The following is a 21385-nucleotide window of genomic DNA, read 5'->3' on the forward strand; positions in this document are numbered from 1 at the left end:
TCTGAGAACTTTGGTGGGCAGCTTAAACTTATCCACAAATCCCCTTGATATGTATGAATGCGATGCACCAGTATCAAAAAGAACGATTGCAGTAAATGACTTAACCAAAAACTTACCTATTACTGCATCAGGCTGTGCTTCAACCTCCTCCACGCTCACGTGGTTCACATGTCCTTTGTTGAACGGGTTCGGCTTCTTCCCAGAGCTTCCATTGCCATTTCCATTCTGGGCTTCAGGACATTCATTGGCATAATGTCCAGTCTTCTGGCACTTAAAGCAAGTGACTTGGCTCAGGTCCCTCTTAGCTGGGGTTGACGGGTTGGTACGGTTCTGTCCGTTGCTTCCTCCATTCCCATTACCATTCTTGGAGCCATTATGGTTGTGCGAACTACCTCCTCCATGGGTATGCTGAAACTGTCCTCCCGGTTTCGGGGCAAAACGTGGTTTCTGTTGAGCTCCAGAATTATACTTCCCTTGTCCATACTTCCTCTTACGGTTTTCAATCTGCTGCTGCTTTCCTTCAATCATGAGTGCTCTATCTACCAACTCCTGGTAGTTGTTGAAGGTTGCTACCATCAACTGCATACTTAGTTCATCATTCAGTCCTTCCAAAAATTTCTCCTGCTTGGCTGCATCTGTAGCAACGTCATCTAGGGCATAACGTGCTAACTTACTGAAATCCTCCACATACTGGCCTACGGTGCGTCCTCCTTGGCGTAGGTTGCGAAACTCACGCTTCTTGCTAAAACATGAGCTGTATGGAAAGCTTGCTGAAACTGGTCCCATGTGACAGTGTCAATAGGGTGCGTGGCTGTATAATTCTCCCACCATGATGCTGCGGGCCCATCGAGCTGATGTGCGGCAAAACGCACTCTTTCCGCATCTGTGCATCCTGCAGTGGTCAACTCCCTTCCAACTTTGCGGAGCCAATCATCTGCTACAATCGGCTCGGTGCTACTGGAAAACACCGGCGGGTTTAGCCTCAAGAAACGGGCTAAGTGATCAACAGGTGGTGGTGGCGGTGGGTTGTTGTTGTTGTTGTTGTTGCCTTGGTTCTGAACTAACACTTGCATCAGGGCATTCTATTGCTGAATCAACTGAGTGATCTCCGGTGGAAAAACAAATCCGGTGTCGCGTCTCGGAGGCATCTGATGGGTTAGAAAAGATGAGAGTTAAGAATAGAATGAGGTCTAGAGGGAAAACACTACCCATATGCTCATGAGTCAAGCACAATCAATATCACTCAATCAATTCAAACAAGGCATACAATCGATCTAACTAACGTTACAAAGTGCTTGAACTATACTATTAAATGGGGGAAAACTACTACTGATATGGTGGTCTACTAGAAATTCTGATCAGTTTAAGACTCCATGATATCTGCTCCAGCTTCATCAACAAAGTCATCTTCACTTGGTTCCGAGTCGGTGTCGTCGATGATAATGTAGTTATCCGGGCAAGTGCATTCGTCATCTTCTGCTTTTGGCACTGGATTTCCCATGAATACTCCAATCTTCTTCTCCAGGTCGTCATTCTTCCCTACTAGTGCGACGATTTCCTCCAAATAATCCTCGCGTGTAGCTTTGAGTTCTTCCTCCAGCTCCTTGATCTTCGTCAATGCCTTCTTCAGTTCTTCCTTGTCTGAGCACATCTGGTTCTCCTGGCGACGAATGTGTTGGTTTTGCTCCTGGATGAAAGCTGCAATTGATCCATCCTTCTTGGTTCTGATCATTTCCCATTGCTCGTCTCGGCGTCCACAAATCTGATAAATTGTATCCTTAAGCTCCTTGTGGTAGACTTCTCCAATGCGTCCCATAGCGATGTGGGCGGCCATGCTCTTCCCTAAACTCCAGGTTGGTGCTTCGAAAACCAATCTTATGGGTTCAGTAACTGGCACAAACGTCCTTCCTGGAATGTGAACTCGAATCTTCCAGCTCTCCTCTTCGGGTAATGTGGCGTTGTAGGTTCCGGTGATGCTTGGTATTCCTATGTTCAAGTACTTAGTGACTTCCTTCAAGTGTCGTCCAAAAGGCGTGTCTTCATCTGGTTGCATGAACTTGCTCCTTGCATCCGCCATTCCTAAAAGAGTAGAAAGTGCAGAGGGGTCAGAAATGAGAAGAGAGAAGTGTTCTAGGGCTTAAGCTTAGTGGTCGTGTCCTACAGTCAGCGTGTGCTCTCATGCCACCTTTTGTAGCGACCAGACCTATAATAGTCTGTGCTGCTGTGCACCAGTGTCATCCCTGGATCAGTAATGCTGACACGCACAGTACAAATGGAGGATTTATAACAGAGTAGCAATCACACACTTATTACATCGAATATCTCCAAAGAGAATAAGTATGATAAATATGGCTTAAGGCCATCTAAATACGATAACAGCGGAAGACTTGGAAGATAAGTGAGTCCATCAACTCCAACGGCATCACTGAGTATAAGACCACGACCTAAGGCACCTTACTCGTCGTCTGAAAAGTCTGCAACATGAAACGTTGCAGCCCGAAAATGGGTCAGCACATGGAATATGCTGGCAAAATAACACATAGAGAATAATGAACATAGTAATGCTATACTACATGCATATATGGCTGGTGGAAAGCTCTATGGTTACAGTTTTGCGAAAAGCCATTTTTTCCCTACTGCAAAGGAATAAATTTTATTTAACTATCATGGTGGTTGTTAAACATTGAGATGGTTGACAGCATCTCAATCCCAATTAAGTGTCATCATTAACCCAACAAAATTAATTAAAGTAACATGGTGATGAGATTCACATGATAATCCAGGTACTAGATACTCAAGTTGTCCATAACCGGGGACATGGCTAACCATGATTAGTTTGTACACTCTGCAGAGGTTTGTGCACTTTTCCCCACAAGACTCGATCTCCTCCGTTGAATTACTCGCACTACATGGTGTTTGAGTAACGGATGACCGAGACACAGTCTTTCAGAAGTGTTTGCACCTTACGTATGGGTAGACAGTTACACCTACTTTCCCCTACATCTGCTAGTCTACCACTGTAAGAGTTCACACAACTTAATCAACTATGCTAGAGCCCATAATAGCTTGCGGCTGCACACGGAAGTTTCTAGCATGAATAATCTCATGATCCCTTTGAACCTGGGTGGCGATCCAAAAGAAAAACAGGCAATCCTGGAATACCCAGGTACCTCAATCCACCCAGATGTGAGTTTTAGTTGCCACCTTAAGTAAACCATTAATTATCAATCTCACATCTGTCATGAATATCTCTCAAACCCAATCCACGTCTACGAGCATAGCATGGCAATATAATAGCAAACGTAGAAGTAACTCCCAAGGGTTTGATAATAAACAGGGCAATAGGTACTACCTCAACTACTTCCCAATACCCACAATTTAATTAGATCCTAATCATGCAATGTTTGAGGATTGATCTAATGCAATAAAAACTGGGTATGGAAAGGTATGATCAAAGTGTTACTTGCCTTGCTGATGATCCGCGAAACCTAGCGATTCGAAGTAACAAGCGGCGCACTCCGGGTACTCTATCGCAAACAAACAAGCAAACAATAAGTACTCATCTAATGCACAGGTAAAACTCGAATGAAAGATCCAACCAGAAAGTTCAACTTAAGAACTCCGTTTTGCAAAAAGAATCAACTCGAACGAAGCAACGAAAGTCAAACGGCGAAAGAAACAAGCTTCGTTTACTAATCTGGATCTAGGTCAAATTTTACAGTAGAAAAAACTTGTTTGAGTAGGTTAAACGGAAAGAGAATTTCGAGACGAAACTCTAGGCGCTTGAATCGCCTGATTCCGATAAACGAGCGAAAAGTTAAACGAAAACGAAGATCCGATCTGAAATCGAGATCTGAAATAATCGCGGAAAAATCCGACGAAAAAGAAAACTGACGAACGGTTAAAGAACGGACGTTCGTTAACAGAGAAAATCCGACGAACACGTTCGTTAAAACGAACGGGTCGGTGAACGCTCACTAAATAATAAAACCAAAGAAAATAAACCGATCTAGGGTTTTAAAAAAACGAACGGTTTTTTTTCTTCAAAAAAACCGGCAAACGGCCGCGGCGGCTCGGTACCTCGTCGGGACGGGGCTCCGGCGGGGTCGGCGGGCTCCGGCGGGGTCGGCTTGGGGCGGCGGGGGCTCGGGCGGGGCTCGGGGTGGCGAGGGGGTGGCGAACGGCGGCGGGCTTCGGGCGGCGGGGCTCCGGCTCCGGCGGGGCTCGGCTCGGGGCGGGTTGCGGGTGCGGGTACGGGGTGAAGGGGGAGGGCGGCGGCGGTATATAAGGAGGGGGGCTGCTTGGGGAAGGTGTAAGGCGGCGGCGGCTCCCGTGCTCGGGCCGGACTCGGGCGGCGGCGGCGCGTACGCGCGGAGGAGACGACGCGGCTGGGCCTCGGCCCGGTCGGGCGCGGCGCGTTTTTTTAAAATCATTCCGCCGAAAAATTCATAGAAAAATAAATAAAAATCCAAAAAAAAGATAAAACAAATTTTCCCCGTCTAGTTAAAATAATTAGAACAGGGTGAACATTTGTTTTACACAAAAATGCAGTTTTGAAAACGTGCAATTTTTTTAATGCAATTAAAATTGCAAATAAAATCCGAATAAATCCAATATATGATTTTAATATTTTTCCTCCAATATTTCAATTGTTTTGGAGAAGTCATATTTTCTCCTCTCATTTATTTTTAAATGAAATATTTTTCCGGAGAGAAAATAATTAAAACCAAAATCCTCGTTTTATTATTTGATAAAATCAAATATGATAAATCGGGAAAATCCCCAACTCTCTCCGAGGGTCCTTGAGTTGCTTAGGATTTATCGAGGATTTGCCAAAATGCAATAAAATATGCTATGCAATGATGATCTATGTATAACATTCCAAATTGAAAATTTGGGATGTTACATATATCTACTTGATGAAACTCAAGTCTGAAACATTTGAAAAGTTCAAAAAATTTCAGAGTGAAGTAGAGAATCATCGTAACAAGAAAATAAAGTTTCTACGATCTGATCGTGGAGGCGAATATTTGAGTTACAAGTTTGGCCTTCATTAAAAGCAATGTGGAATAGTTTCACAACTCACGCCACCTGGAACACCACAGCGTAATGATGTGTCCGAACGTCGTAACCGTACTTTATTAGATATGATGCGTTCAATGATGTCTCTTACTGATTTACCACTATCGTTTTGGGGTTATGCATTAGAGACAACTGCATTCATGTTAAATAGGGCACCGTCTAAATCCGTTGAGACGACACCGTATGAACCATGGTTTGGCAAGAAACCTAACCTGTTGTTTCTTAATGTTTGGGGATGCGATGCTTATATCAAAAGGCTTCAGCCTGATAAGCTCGAACCTAAATCGGAGAAGTGTGTCTTCATAGAATACCCTAAGGAAACTATTTGGTACAACTTCTACCACAGATCTGAAGGCAAGATCTTTGTTGTTAAGAATGGGTCCTTTCTAGAGAAGGAGTTTCTCTCAAAAGAAGTGAGTGGGAGGAAAGTAGAACTTGATGAGGTAATTGTACCGTCTCTCGGATTGGAAAGTAGCACATCACAAAAAACCGTTCCCGTGATGCCTACACCAACTACAGAGGAAGCTAATGATGATGATCATAAAACTTTAGGTCAAGTTACTACTGAACTTCGTAGGTCAACCAGAACACGTTCCGCAGCAGAGTGGTATGATAATCCTGTCCTGGAAGTCATTTTACGAGACCAAGGCGAACCTACGAACTATGAAGAAGCTATGATGTGCCCAGATTTTGACAGATGGCTTGAAGCCATGAAATCTGAGATAGGATCCATGTATGAGAATAAAGTGTAGACTTTGGTGGACTTGCCTGATGATTGGCAAGCCATAGAGAATAAATGGATCTTCAAGAAGAAGACGGACGCTGATGGTAATGTTACTGCCTACAAAGCTCGACTTGTCGCAAAAGGTTTTCGACAAGTTTAGGGGTTGACTACGATGAGACTTTCTCACCTGTAGCGATGCTTAAGTCTGTGTGAATCATGTTAGCAATTGCCGCATTTTATGAAATTTGGCAAATGGATGTCAAAACTGCAATCCTTAATGGATTTCTTAAAAAAGAGTGATGCAACTAGAAGGTTTTGTCGATCCTAAAGGTGCTAACAAAGTATGCAAGCTCCAGCGATCCATCTAAGGACTAGTGCAAGCATCTCGGAGTTGGAATATACGCTTTGATGAGGTGATCAAAGCATATGGTTTTATACAGACTTACGGTGAAGTCTCTATTTACAAGAAAGTGAGTGGGAGCTCTGTAGCATTTCTGATATTATATGTGGATGACATATTGTTGATTGGAAATGATATAGAATTTCTGGATAGCATAAAAGGATACTTGAATAGAATTTTTCATGAAAGACCTTGGTGAAGTTGCTTATATATTGGGCATCAAGATCTTTAGAGATAGATCGAGATGCTTAATAGGACTTTCACAAAGCACATACCTTGACAAAGTTTTGAAGAAGTTCAAAATGGATCAGTCAAAGAAAGGGTTCTTGCCTGTGTTACAAGGTGTGAAATTGAGTCAGACTCAAAGCCCGACCACGACAGAAGATAGAAAGAGAATGAAAGTCATTCCCTATGCCTCAGCCATAGGTTCTACAAAGTATGCCATGCTGTGTACCAGACCTGTTGTGTGCCTTGCTATGAGTTTGGCAAGGGGGTACAATAGTGATCCAGGAGTAGATCACTGGACAACGGTCAAAATTATCCTTAGAGGACTAGGGAAATGTTTCTCGGTTATGGACGTGATAAAGGGTTCGTCGTAAAGGGTTACGACGATGCAAGCTTTAACACTAATCTTGATGACTCTGAATCTCAATCTGGATACGTATTGAAAGTGGGAGAAATTAGCTAGAGTAGCACCATGCATAGCATTGTAGACATAGAAATTTGCAAATATACATATAGATATGAATGTGACAGACTCGTTGACTAAACTTCTCTCACAAGCAAAATATGATCACACCTTAGTACTCTTTGGCTGTTAATCACATGGCGATGTGAACTAGATTATTGACTCTAGTAAACCCTTCGGGTCACATGGCGATGTGAACTATGGGTGTTAATCACATGACGATGTGAACTATTGGTGTTAAATCACATGGCGATATGAACTAGATTATTGACTCTAGTGCAAGTGGGAGACTGAAGGAAATATGCCCTAGAGACAATAATAAAGTTGTTATTTTATATTCCCTTATTCATGATAAAGGTTTATTATTCATGCTAGAATTTTATTGATCGGAAAAACTTAAAAAGATGTGTGAATACATAAACAAATACCGTGTCCTTAGTAAGCCTCTACTAGACTAGCTCGTTGATCAAAGATGGTTAAGGTTTCCTAACCATGGACATGTGTTATCATTTAATAACGGGATCACATCATTAGGAGAATGATGTGATGGACAAGACCCAGCCATTAGCTTACCATAATGATCGTTCAGTTTTATTGTTATTGCTTTCTTCATGTCAAATACATATTCCTTCGACTATGAGATTATGCAACTCCCGGATACCGGAGGAATACCTTGTGTGCTATCAAACATCACAACGTAACTGGGTGATCATAAAGATGCTCTACAGGTATCTCCGAAGGTGTTTGTTGAGTTGGCATAGATCGAGATTAGGATTTGTTACTCTGAGTATCGGAGAGGTATCTCTGGGCCCTCTCGGTAATACACATCATAAGCTTGCAAGCAAATGACTAAGGAGTTAGTCACGAGGTGATGTATTACGGAACAAGTAAAGAGACTTGCCGATAACGAGATTGAACTAGGTATGAAGATACTAACGATCGAATCTCGGGCAAGTAACATACCGATAGACAAAGGGAATTACGTATGTTGTCATAACGGTTCGACCGATAAAGATCTTCGTAGAATATGTAGGAGCCAATATGGCATCCAGGTTCCGCTATTGTTTATTGACCGGAGAGGTGTCTCGGTCATGTCTACATAGTTCTCGAAGCCATAGGGTCCGCACGCTTAACGTTCATTGACGATATAATGTTATATGAGTTATATGATTTGGTGACCGAATGTTGTTTGGAGTCCTGGATGAGATCACGGACATGACGAGGAGTCTCAAAATGGTCAAGAGGTAAAGATTGATATATAGGACGATGGTATTCAGACACCGGAAGTGTTTCGGAGGGTACCGTGTACTATCGGGTCACCAGAAAGGAGTTTTGGGCACCCCTAGCAAAGATATGGGCCTAATGGGCCAAAGGGGGAACAGACCAGCCCCTGGTGCGCCCCTTCCTTGGACAGCAGGCCCTAAGGGAAGGGAAGGGGGGAGGGCTAGCCCCTCCTACCTTTCCCTCTCATGGGAGAAAGGAAGGGGGGCACCCTTCCCTGCCTTTTCCCCGCACCTATATAAGGCGGGGGCGCGGCATGGGAGGGACTCCAAGTAGGATTGCTCCTACTTGGGAGACTCCTTTGTCTACTCCTCCCTCCCTCCCACCTATATATATGTGGGAAGGGGTCGCCTAGCACACAACAGATCAATTGTTAGCCGTGTGCGGTGCCCCCCTCCACCGTTTACACCCGGTCATATTTTCGTAGTGCTTAGGCGAAGCCCTGCGGAGATCACTTCCCCATCACCGTCACCACGCTGTCGTGCTGACGGAACTCATCTACTACCTCGATGCCTTGCTGGATCAAGAAGGCGAGGGACGTCACCGAGTTGAACATGCGCAGAACGCGGAGGTGCCGTGCGTTCGGTACTTGACCAGTTGAAGCGTGAAGAAGTTCGACCACATCAACCGCGTTGTGAAACGCTTCCGCTTATGGTCTACGAGGGTATGTAGACACACTCTCCCCCTCGTTGCTATGCATCTCCATGGATAGATCATTGCGTGTGCGTAGAATTTTTTTTGTTTTCCATGCAACGGTTCCCAACAGAATATACCTTTGTTCACTTTGCCATTCTTCTTATCTGCCAAGTATTTGGGGCAGTTTCGCTTTCAGTGACCATTCCCTTTATAGTAGAAGCACTCAGTTTCAGGCTTGCGTCCAGTTTTGGGCTTCTTCCCGGGAGTGGCAACTTGCTTGCCATTCTTCTTGAAGTTCCCTTTCTTTCCCTTGCCCTTTTTCTTGAAACTAGTGGTCTTGTTAACCATCAACACTTGATGATCCTTCTTGATTCTACCTCCGCGGCCTTAAGCATTGTGAAGAACTCATGAATAAATTTATTCATCCCTTGCATATTATAGTTCATCATGAAGCCTTTGTAGCTTGGTATTAGTGATTGAAGAACTCTGTCAATAACACTATCAACTGGAAGATCAACTCCCTGCTGAGTCAAGTGGTTATGATACCCAGACATTTTGAGTACGTGTTCACTGACAGAACTATTCTCCTCCATCTTGCAGCTATAGAACTTGTTGGAGACTTCATATCTCTCAACCCGGGCATTTGCTTGAAATATTAACTTCAACTCCTGGAACATCTCATATGCTCCATGAAGTTCAAAATGTCTTTGAAGTCCCGGTTCTAAGCCGTAAAGCATGGCACACTGAACTATTGAGTAGTCATCAGATCGAGCCTGCCAGACATTCATAACATCTGCATCGGCTCCTGCAGCAGGCATGTCACCCAGTGGTGCATCAAGGACATAATTCTTCTGTGCAGCAATGAGGATAATCCTCAAGTTACGGACCCAGTCCGTGTAGTTGCTACCATCATCTTTCAACTTAGCTTTCTCTAGGAACACATTAAAATTCAGGGGAACGGTAGCTCGGGCCATCGATCTACAACATAGATATGCAAAACTATAAGACTAAGTTCATGATAAATTAAGTTCAATTAATCAAATTACTAATGAACTCCCACTTAAATAAACATCCCTCAAGTTATCTAAGTGATACGTGATCCAAATCAACTAACCCATGTCTGATCATCACGTGAGATGGGGTAGTCATCAATGGTGAACATCTCTATGTTGATCATATCTGCTATATGACTCACGTTTGACCTTTCAGTCTCCAGTGTTCCGAGACCATGTCTGTACATGCTAGGCTCGTCAAGTTTAACCCAAGTATTCTGCGTGTGCAAACCTGTCTTACACCCATTGTATGTGAACGTAGAGTCTATCACACCCGATCATCACGAGGTGCTTCAAAACCATGAACTTTGGCAATGGTGCATACTCGGGGAGAACACTTATATCTTGAAATTTAGTGAAGGGGTCATCTTATAATGCTACTGCCGTTCTAAGCAAAATAAGATGCATAAAAGATAAACATCAAATGCAATCATAATATGTGACATGATATGGCCATCATTGTGCTCTTGATCTCCATCTCCAAAGCATCGTCATGATCTCCATCGTCACCGGCTCGACATCTTGATCTCCATCGTTGCGTTGGGGTCGTCTCGCCAACTATTGCTTCTACAACTATTGCTGACACATAGCGATAAAGTAAAGCAATTACATGGCGTTTGCACTTCATACAACAACGTATATCACATCATGTCTTGACCATAACACATCACAACATGCCCTGCAAAAACAAGTTAGACGTCCTCTACTTAGTTGTTGCAAGTTTTACGTGGCTGCTACGGGCTTCTAGCAACAACCGTTCTTACCTACGCAAAAACCACAACGGTGATTTATCAAGTTTGCTGTTTTAACCTTCTTCAAGGACCGGGCGCAGTCAAATTCGATTCAACTAAAGTAGGAGAAACAGATACCCGCCAGCCACCTTTATGCAAAACTAGTTGCATGTTTGTCGGTGGAACCAGTCTCATGTACGTGGACATGTAAGGTTGGTCCGGGCCACTTCATCCCACAATACCGCCGAATCAAAATAAGACGTTGGTGGTAAGCAGTATGACTATTATCGCCCACAACTCTTTGTGTTATACCCGTGCATATCATCTACGCATAGAACTGGCTCTGATACCACTGTTGGGAAACGTTGCATGGAAAACAAAAAAATCTACGCACATGCAAGAACTATCCATGGAGATGCATAGCAATGAGGGGGAGAGTGTGTCTACGTACCCTCGTAGACCGTAAACGAAAGCGTTTAGTAACACGGTTGATGTAGTCGAACTTCTTCGCGCTCCAACCAATCAAGTACCGAACGTACGGCACCTCCGCGTTTAGCACACGTTCAACTCGGTGATGTCCTCTGCCTTCTTGATCCAGCAAGATGGTGAGGTAGTGGATGAGTTCCAGCAGCACGACGGCCTAGTGACGATGTTGGTGAAGCTATCTCCGCAGGGCTTCGCCTAAGCACTACGAAAATATGAGCGAGGGTGTAAACGGTGGAGGGGGCCACCGCACACGGCTAAGCAATTGTCGTGGTTGTGCTAGGCGCCCCCTCCCACATATATATAGGTGGGGGGTGGAGGAGGGAGCAGCCAGGAGGGCGCCCCAAGTAGGCCGAATCCTACTTGGGGTCCTCCCCAAGTGGCGCCCCCTTTCCTTATTGGAGTGCGGGAGGAAGGAAGGAGGAGGTGCCCCCCCCTTTCCTTTCTCTCCTGAGGAGGGAAGGGCGGGAAGGGCCACCCCTCTCCTTCCTTCCCCTAGGGCCGGCCAGCCATGTAGAGGGGCGCACCAGCCCCCTAGTGGGCTGGTCTGTCCCCTCCTATGGCCCATAAGGCCTATACACTTGCCGGGGGTGTCCGGAACCCCTTCCGATGACCCGATGACTAGCCAGTGCACTCTGAAACTATTCCGGTGTCCGAATACCATCGTCATATATATCAATCTTTACCTCTCAACCATTTCGAGACTCCTCGTCATGTCCTTAATCTCACCCGGGACTCCGAACAACATTCGGTCACCAAATCATATAACTCATATAACACCATATCGTCAACGAACGTTAAGGGTGCGGACCCTACGGGTTCGAGAACTATGTAGACATGACGAGACACCTCTCCGGTGAATAACCAATAGCGGAATCTGGATGCCCATATTGGTTCCTACATATTCTACAAAGATCTTTATCGGTCAACCCGTTATGACAATATACGTAATTCCCTTTGTCCATCGGTATGTTACTTGCCCGAGATTTGATCAACTGTACCTCTATACCTAGTTCAATCTCGTTACCGGCAAGTATCTTTACTCGTTCCGTAATACATCATCTCATAACTAACTCATTAGTCATTTGCTTGCAAGGCTTCTTATGATGTGCATTACCGAGAGGGCCCAGAGATACCTCTCCGATACTCGGAGTGACAAATCCTAATCTCGATCTATGCCAACTCAACAAGAACCTTCGGAGATACCTGTAGAGCATCTTTATGATCACCCAGTTATGTTGTGACGTTTGATAGCACACAAGGTATTTCTCCAGTATCCGGGAGTTGCATAATCTCATAGTCGAAGGAATATGTATTTGACATAAAGAAATCAATAGCAATAAACTGAACGATCAATATGCTAAGCTAACGGATGGGTCTTGTCCATCACATCATTCCCTAATGATGTGATCGCGTTATCAAATGACAACACATGTCTATGGTTAGGATACCTTAACCATCTTTGATCAACGAGCTAGTCTAGTAGAGGCTTACTAGGGACACTGTATTTGTTGATGTATTCACACATGTATTTAAGTTTCCGATCAATACAATTCTAGCATGAATAATAAACCTTTATCATGAATAAGGAAATGTAAAATAACAACTTTATTATTGCCTCTAGGGTATATTTCCTTCAAGGGTTTCCTAGCCATAGACATGAGTTGTCATTTGATAACGGGATCACATCATTAGGAGATGGGAGAAGTATATTTTTCGTCCCTCAACTCTTTCTAAAGTATAGAAATGGTCCCTTAATTTCAAAACCAGAAAAATGTAGTCCCTTAACTTTTAAAACCAGATAAGTCAGTCCCTCATGTTTGTTGGGGTGGTTTTCTGGTGACATGGAGTGGTTTTTAACTCCGACACGTGCACACAAGGTGCTCGGTATAATGCTCATTAAGCGGCAGTGTGCTATAGCGGCCACCCAGTGCACCGACACCATGCAAATCCCCACCATGCACCGTGTGCTACAACTGCAGAGTCTGTGACATGTCACACTTCCACATCGTTATCGCGCAGGCGGCATGCCGAGACAAGCTGACGAGATCCTGTTGTCGCCGGCCACATTGGCAATGGCCAGCCCCAACGTGCGCCGGCCGAGGAGCATAAGCAAGCGGCTCCGTCACGCTAGATGCCCAGGCCACAGGACCGGACCATGAAGAGGCGCCATGGAACTTCGGAAGCGGACGTGCAGGGAACTAGAGCTGCGACGATATCGCGCGCCCACCATCCACTATCGTACACAGTCGCCGCCTCGTTCTGTTGATTATTGCTGCCGACCTGTCTTGCATGTGCACTGGCTTCTTGCAGGAGCTTGTGATCACCGTCCCCTGTAAGACGTCACGGTGGTGCCCCTCCAGCCATCCCAAGTACAGCCATGTCAAGCTCAAGCTCAACATGAACTGAAGAACGGTAAGTGCAAGCCTTGCTTTTATGAGGACTCGAGGGTTCGTGCACAAGCTCCAGCGGTGGCATTGACAAGAGCGAAAGAGCAGCCTCATCATGGAGCCGCCGGCCATCGCGCACCGAGCCGCGCCTCGCCAGCTGCATCTGCCGCCGTATTTGCTCATTGTGCACACTGCCGGGCACCGTTGCCACGCCCTGCCACTACTGCTCGCGTGCGCCACCTCCAATGTGCACTGCCGCTCGATGAGATTACACCGAGCACCTTCCGTGCACGTGTCTAAGTCAAAAACCACTCCGCATCAGTAGAAAACCACCCTAAGCGAGACGAGGGACTAAAGTTATCCGGTTTTAAAAGTTGAGGGACTAAGTTTTGCTGGTTTTAAAGTCAAGGGACCATTTCTATACTTTAGAAAGAATTCAAGGACAAAAAATATACTTTTCCCTTAGGAGAATGGTGTGATAAACGTACCCAGCCGTAAGCTTAGCATTTGATTGTGTCACTAAGTTCATTTTGCCATAGCTTTCGTAGTGCCAAGTATCTATTCCTTAGACCATGAGATCATGCCACTCTCGAATACCGGAGGAATACTTTATGTTCTATCAGACGTCACTTCGTAACTGGGTAATCATAAAGGTGATCTACATGTATTTCTATACGTATTCGATAGACGGTTTTCAGCAAGGTATTCTCTGGAAGTGTTGTAAGATAGTTTTCATAGATAGTTTGGTATCAGGATAATCGGCAACAAGTGACAAGTAACAAAAGTAACAAGGTGCGACAAGGTGGCCCAATCCTTATTTTTGCTAAGGACAAGATGGAAGTACTTCTTATAGTGATTAAATCGTTCTCGGGGACACATGAAAATTTCGTCTAGTTACTTTAATCACGATTCATTGACTCGCGTTCATTGCTTGATTAGTTGTCTTGGGGGTCGATCTGAGCTAAGGACAAGATGGAAGTACTTCTTATAGTGATTAAAATGTTCTCGTGGATACATGGGAATTTCGTCTAGTTACTTTCACCATGATTCATTGACTCGCGTTCATTGCTTTGATTAGTTGTCATGTGGGTGGACCGGAGCTAAGGTGTTTTTCTTACTTGAACAAACAACCTACTTATGATTACCCCCTCTCGCAAGCATCCACAACTATAAGAGAAGAATTAAGATAAATCTAACTACAACATGGAACATATGGATCCGAAACAGCCTCTTACGGAACAACTCATAAACTGGGGTTTAGGTTTCTGTCACTCCCGCAACCCATCATTTACAAACTAATTCCACAATGCCTTCCTCTAGGCCCAAACATGGTGAAGTGTCATGTAGTCGATGTTCACACGACACCACTAGAGAAAGAACAACATAACACATCATCAAAACACTGAACGAAAACCAACTTCACATGACTACTTATAACAAAACTCCTCCCATGTCCTCAAGAACAAATAGAACTACTCACAAATCATATTCATGTTCGTGATCAGAGGAGAAAACTAAGTAATAAACAATCTGAACATATAATCTTCCACCAAGTAAATTAACTAGCATCAACTACATGATGTAATCATTGCTATTAGCACCCCTAGGTAGCACTCTGAGGTTTGATCCAAAGATTGAAATCAAGGTAAGAACTAGGGTTTGGAGATGAGATGGTGCTGGTGAAGATGTTGATGGAGATGAAACCTCCCACGACGAGAGGAGCGTTGGTGATGATGACGGCTTCAATTCCCCCCCCCCCCGGAGGGAGGTATCCCCGACAGAATCGCTCCGCCAGAGAGCAAAAGTGCTCCGCCTCTAGTTCCACCTCGAGACGGTGGCGACTGGTCCCAAAAATATTCTTTTTATTATTCTGGGGTAAATGACTTCATATAGAAGAAGATGGATATCGGTGGACTTTTGTGGGCCCCACAAGCTCAGTCGGCGTGCCATTGGGGGTGGGCACGCCCTTGGGCTTGTGGGCCCATGGAGGGTCTTCTTTGATATCTTTTTCCTCCAGTATTTTTTATATATCTGAAACATATCTCCATATATTGTCAGATCATTTGGAGCTCCAGAGAATAGCTATCTCCGCTGTAGCTTATTCACGCTCAGAATTCCAACTGCGAGCAATCTCCCTTTTTATATAACTTGTAATCTAAGAGAGAAAGGGATTAGAACTGCATCATAAAGTAAAACATAACTCTAAAACATTACAAATAATAGTAGAAAAACATGATGCAAAATGGACGTATCATAAGGCGCAATGTGCCTTCCGCGTGAAACGAATCATGCACGAGCTGCCAGAAGAGCCCCCTTCTATGCCTGCCTATGAAATCCGTGGATACGACCAACAACACATTGCACAATAACTCATCCTCCATGGTCGAGTACCACACCATCCTTCGTACTCTAGAAAAATGACACGACATTCGAAAATTAGCTCAGTGGTATTTGATCGTACACCTGTCGGTGCGTGGTGTTCGCCATGGACGTCGTCGACTGGGGAGGAGTGTACCTGGCTACGGGCGGGTCCTAGGTGGACGATGTCGTGTTAAAAGGCTAGCAGGCGTGTCGGTGCTGGTGGTGAAGGTCCGGCAATGCATGTGTAGCGATCGGAGAGGTACAACGGCGGCAGAGGAGGACGAGGGTGAGAATGCAAAACAATGGAGAGAAGGGGCAGATTGGAAAAGAATGAAACCGGGAGGGAGGATTTATTAGGTCGGGGGTGTCGGGGGATTGGAAAAGAACGTGGTTGCTTTCTGGACTCATGCAAAGCTCCCCCCGCTTTGCTTTCAATTTACGGGAAAAAGTGCGCCTGGACCGTTCGACAGACTGATACAATCCCGCCTTAGATGACAGAACACATCCGAACAGCACGGCCTGGCTATATGCCGGCGGTTTGAGGCTCGGCGTTGGAGATGCCCTTAGAAAAAGAGGTAAATACAGTAAGAGTCCTAGAACTTGCACGCGACGATCAATTTGACGCATAAATTTATAAAATTGTGATTGTGGTTGTTGAACTTGTACGGGCGTGCAAATACGGTCACATATCTAGTGCATGTGTGGCATGCCAACATGGATAGGGCCCACGGTCAGTGCCAGATGGCGCTCGTCGCGACACGGTTTTTGCAAAAAAAAGAAAATTCACCTTTTTTATTTGCCGAAAAATGCCAACTACTGGTGGGTCCCACATGTCAATACAAAGAGAAAATTCACACGAAATAGGGTGGGCATTGGGTTTTGAGCCCAAAACCGAATGTTGGTAACCTAGCGGGTCTCGCCACTCGACCCAAAGATTTTGATGCTTCATTTGGATAACTTTTTTTAGGGCTTTCATTAGGATAACTAGAGCTTAATGTACTACTCCATTTAAATGGGTTGCGGTCTATCTGGCCCATTTTGCACTTGTTCTTTTTTAGAAATTTGTGGATAATATTTAAATTGTTACCTCGGTGTCTTATAAATATTGTGCATAAAAACAGAATCTTAATTTTTAAAACTGGCCGGTATTATTTTTGAAATATTCAAACATTTTAAATAATATTTACAAATTATAAAACGTTTGTAGAATTATAATACAAATATTTTAAAATTTAAATTTTAAAATATTATTTAAATTATACAAAGGTTTAAATAATTATACACAAATTTTTATAATTCAATATTTGTATAATTAAAAATATTCATAATTTAAAATTTGAACTGTTGGTATGAATATTCAGTTGTGTCTAATATTTAAATATATATTTTTTGGATATGATTCATGAGTAAAAATTATACACAAGTGAATATTCATAAATATTAAGTAAACTTTTGTATTTATGATATTTTACAATTTAAATATAAGCCATGAGTTTACAATGTAAATGTCTGTATTAACTAATATTTTTATGAGGTGTATATTTAATAAATAGTCGACTCTACATTTTACTTGTATTAAGTGGCGTCATGTGCACGACAGGTCTTTGGTTGATAATCTCAGATGTTTTATAATTCATAAGTATTGTTTCAATATATGTATATTTTCAAAATAATACACGAACAAGTTTCAACAATAAGTTATTTTCTTTGTATGCACAATATTTATAACACACAAATATTTGAAAGTTACCTTATTACTAAGATTATAATTTATATATATTTTTTGAGTCTACCATCTAGAAATTTCTAAAAAAACGAAGAAGTGCAAAATGGGCCGCACAGACTGCGGCCCATTTGTGCTCGCGCCTTTGTTCTACTATATTAAGGCCTAGTTATCTTTTTAGACATCAAAATGTTTAGGTTGGATTCCGATATCACTCCCTCCCCAGGTTATGACAAGTGGTGCGCTGCATGTGTGCTACTTGTTGCAACCTGGGAGTTTTCTCTTTTTTCGTAAATCCATTTATTCAAAACCTTTTATCTCTTAAACCGTGCGTCCAAATCTCGAACCGTTTGCACCGTTGGAACCCTCGCGTCGATATCTTGAAAACTAGATCTCATGCTGATAGGTTTTGACGAACTTTTTTTATAAAAAACCGAACCAGGAGCATGTTTTTCTTTTCTTTTCGGAAGCCATTTCTGAGAGGCACGGCCGTGCGGAAGCAAATCCGTGCCTCTCATGGAAGAAAAAAAAACGCATTTTCCCCGTTTTCGAGACGCACGGCTGTGCCTCTCTCCGAAGCAAATTCGTGTCTCTTGCGAAAGCAAAACCGTGTCTCACACGGAAGAAAAAGAAAAAAAAACACGTTTTTTTTTTCATTTTCGAGAGGCACGTCTAAGGAAGGAAAAACAAATAAGAGAAAACGCGTTTTTTCCATTTTCGAGAGACACGACGATGCCTCTCGTGGAAGCAAAACTGTGCTTCTCACAGAAGAAAAAAAGAGAAAACATATTTTTTCTATTTCCGAGAGGCACGGCCGTGCCTCTCGTGAAAGGAAAAGCATATGCCTCTCACGGGAAAGAAACGTGTTTTTTCACGCATTCTTTTATTGAAAAGCTAAGTAAAACCGGTGAAAAACTGAAAAGTCAAAAAAAGAAAAAAAAAACCATCTAAAAAGTCGAAAATGCGTGCGAAAATCTGATCGTTGGAGAGGCTTCCGAAGAAGCCCTCCTCAACTAGGTTCTCTCGTTGGATTCGCTAGACAGGCTAGCTTGCCAGCGGTGGGTTGTGGGTTGGAAACCCAGCCCCCACACTATTTCTTGTTAATTTTATCTTTTTGTTGACATATTGGACCCACCACTAGTTGGCACTTTTCCGAGAAAAAAGGCCAGTACTTTTTTGTTTGCAAAAACGTGTCACGCTGAGCGTCATCTGTCACTGACAATGGGAACTGTCCACGTTGGCATCCAAGCATGCACTGAATACACCCACGTACTAGATATGTGACAGTATTTGCACGACTGTGCCAATTCTATGACCACAATTACATATTTTATAAGTTTATGTATCAAACTAACTGTCACGGGCAAGTTTTAAGACTCAATATGTTTACCTCTGAAGAAAAGTGCCACCATAGCAGAGAAGTACAGGGAGTTGCCAAAAGAATGAAGTTATGCAACAAAAGCAAAGCAAAATGTGCTGTCCAACCAAACAGCAGCTTGCTAGCAAGTAGGCCATACGGCATCCGCACACATGTATCAATGTATGTATGCATGAACAGATCGGTCGTGTGGTTGTTTGTGCATGGGCGGATGATCGAAGGCGAAAGGACTCCACCGAACGGAACTGCCGATGGATGGGGACACACCTGGCATAAATTAAAAGGCTCGATCGTGGAGAGCAAGGCACATGGACACTGGCCCGTGGTCTGCTGATTGCTGATTCACCTAGAAACGGGCCCTGACTTCTGGCGATGTGTGTTCATTCATGTAAAGGTAAATACATCAATGGTGCATGAAGTTGTACACCATGTGTAGTTTGCTGCTAAAATTACTCCTTCGATTCAAAATAAGTGTCGCGTTGTTGAATTGTGGTTAGTTGAAAACTGCGACACTTCATATGAATCAGAGGTATTAAAAAATAAAAATAAAACTGGTTCCAAAACTTGATACACAGAGCATGTATGGTTCAATTTGCGCCTGGAGCTGTATATGGCGCTCGCGTAGCGTGCAAGCATGGTGCCAAGCACCACTATCTCTGTAAGGATCCTGGTAAATGCCACACGTGTGTCACAAACACATGTCAACTCTGATTTTTTTATAGCAAATTTAGTGACCCAAGGATGCAACTTTACGACCTCCGTCCTGTAGTAGTTGTCAAACATGACAACTTCTTTTTGGATCACAAGTTTCAGTTTTTTTTTAGTTTCTTTTTTTGTCGGATGGCAACTTTAGTTGAAAAAAATATCACGACTGGAGTGCTTCGCGCCACACGTGTGACACTTATCATTTAGGATCTCGTAAAAAGTCTCTGAAACGTCAGGCCCACCGACAGTGACCGGACAAGGTTGGAGCATCGCATTTTCTATCCTGAGAAAACACCTTAAATTAGCGGAAATTGACTTTGGCCCATAGGTGTATATGCACGCATCGTTCAAATACACATTTTGAAAAGTTAAAAAATTACGCGGAAAAATCCCGAGTGTAAAACTGGACATTATATGTGCGTGCACAAAGTTTCGGTGAAAAAAAAATACATTTTTTGTGGCTTGTGTAAAAAAACAATTTTTGATGCTTGATTATAGCTATTCACGAGGCATTTTTTTGTCTTTTTTGTACATGCCACAAAAAATGTCTTTTTTCATCGAAACTTTATGCACACACATATAATGTCTGGGTGTACACGCAAGATTTTTTCTTGAATTATTATTTTTATTTTGAAATGTTTTTTACATATATTTCATAATAGGTGAATATGCACCTATGAGCCAAAACGCCACGTAAACACCACTATGCGTCTCTATATCTGTTGAATCCCACTTATTAGTAAACAGTACAAAGGGATAATTCATATGGTACCCATGAAGGTCAAACGCGAGACCTCATTGTATAGCGCCGGCAATGCTAGCCACTCCACTCCATCACGTTTGATGTCAATAAATGATAACTTTTTTTAGACCTAATAAAGGATAACTAGACTTAGTGTCTCGGTTCCTTTTTGAGGTGTAGACTTGGTGTCTCGTAGTCGAACACACTCGTGGGTGCCTAAATGGGCTGCAGTCACAGCTGCCCATTTCCGATATGTTCGTTGTTTTGTTTTTCGTTTTTGAAAAAATATGCAAATTATAATTGCGGTAAAAAGGAAATTTTGAAATATTTAGGTTCATATATTTTAGACAGTTATATAAAAAAGCAGTCATATATTAAAGAAAAATATGATCACTGGGTTTGTAATCTACTCTCTCCGTCTCATAATGTAAGACATTTTTTCACACTAGTGTAGTGTCAAAAAACGTCTTACATTATGGGACGGAGGGAGTATTTAATAAAAATATGCACATATCATTTTAATAAGTATTCATCTAAATAAATTAATATTTATGAAATATAAAAAAGTTTTTATAAATAAATAATATTCATTTGAGGCTATGCAGTCTAGGGCTTACTAGACTCTTATTTATTTTTCCATACATCCTTTTCTATTTTTTTTTAAAAGTATATAAATGTCTCTTTCCCAACAAACAAATTTATTAAAACATGTAAACACCTTTTAAGAAAACATAATTCTTTATGATATACTACATGCATATTTAATTGAAAATGCGAACATTTTTAAAATTACATGAAAATTTATCCAAATATTTATTTCATATTTTTAGTAAAAATCTACACTTTTTAAAATTATACAAAAAAAATTAGAATACATAAAGTTATTTTATTTGTATGAATTTTTTAAAATAATATGCAAATATTTTTAGAATCACATGAACTTTTTTCAATGTAAGTAATTTTATTTGTATGTATATTATTTATAACAGATGAATACTCTAATTTTATT

Source organism: Aegilops tauschii, chromosome 5 (genome assembly GCF_002575655.3).
Source record: "Aegilops tauschii subsp. strangulata cultivar AL8/78 chromosome 5, Aet v6.0, whole genome shotgun sequence".
NCBI classification, from domain to species: Eukaryota; Viridiplantae; Streptophyta; class Magnoliopsida; order Poales; family Poaceae; genus Aegilops; species Aegilops tauschii.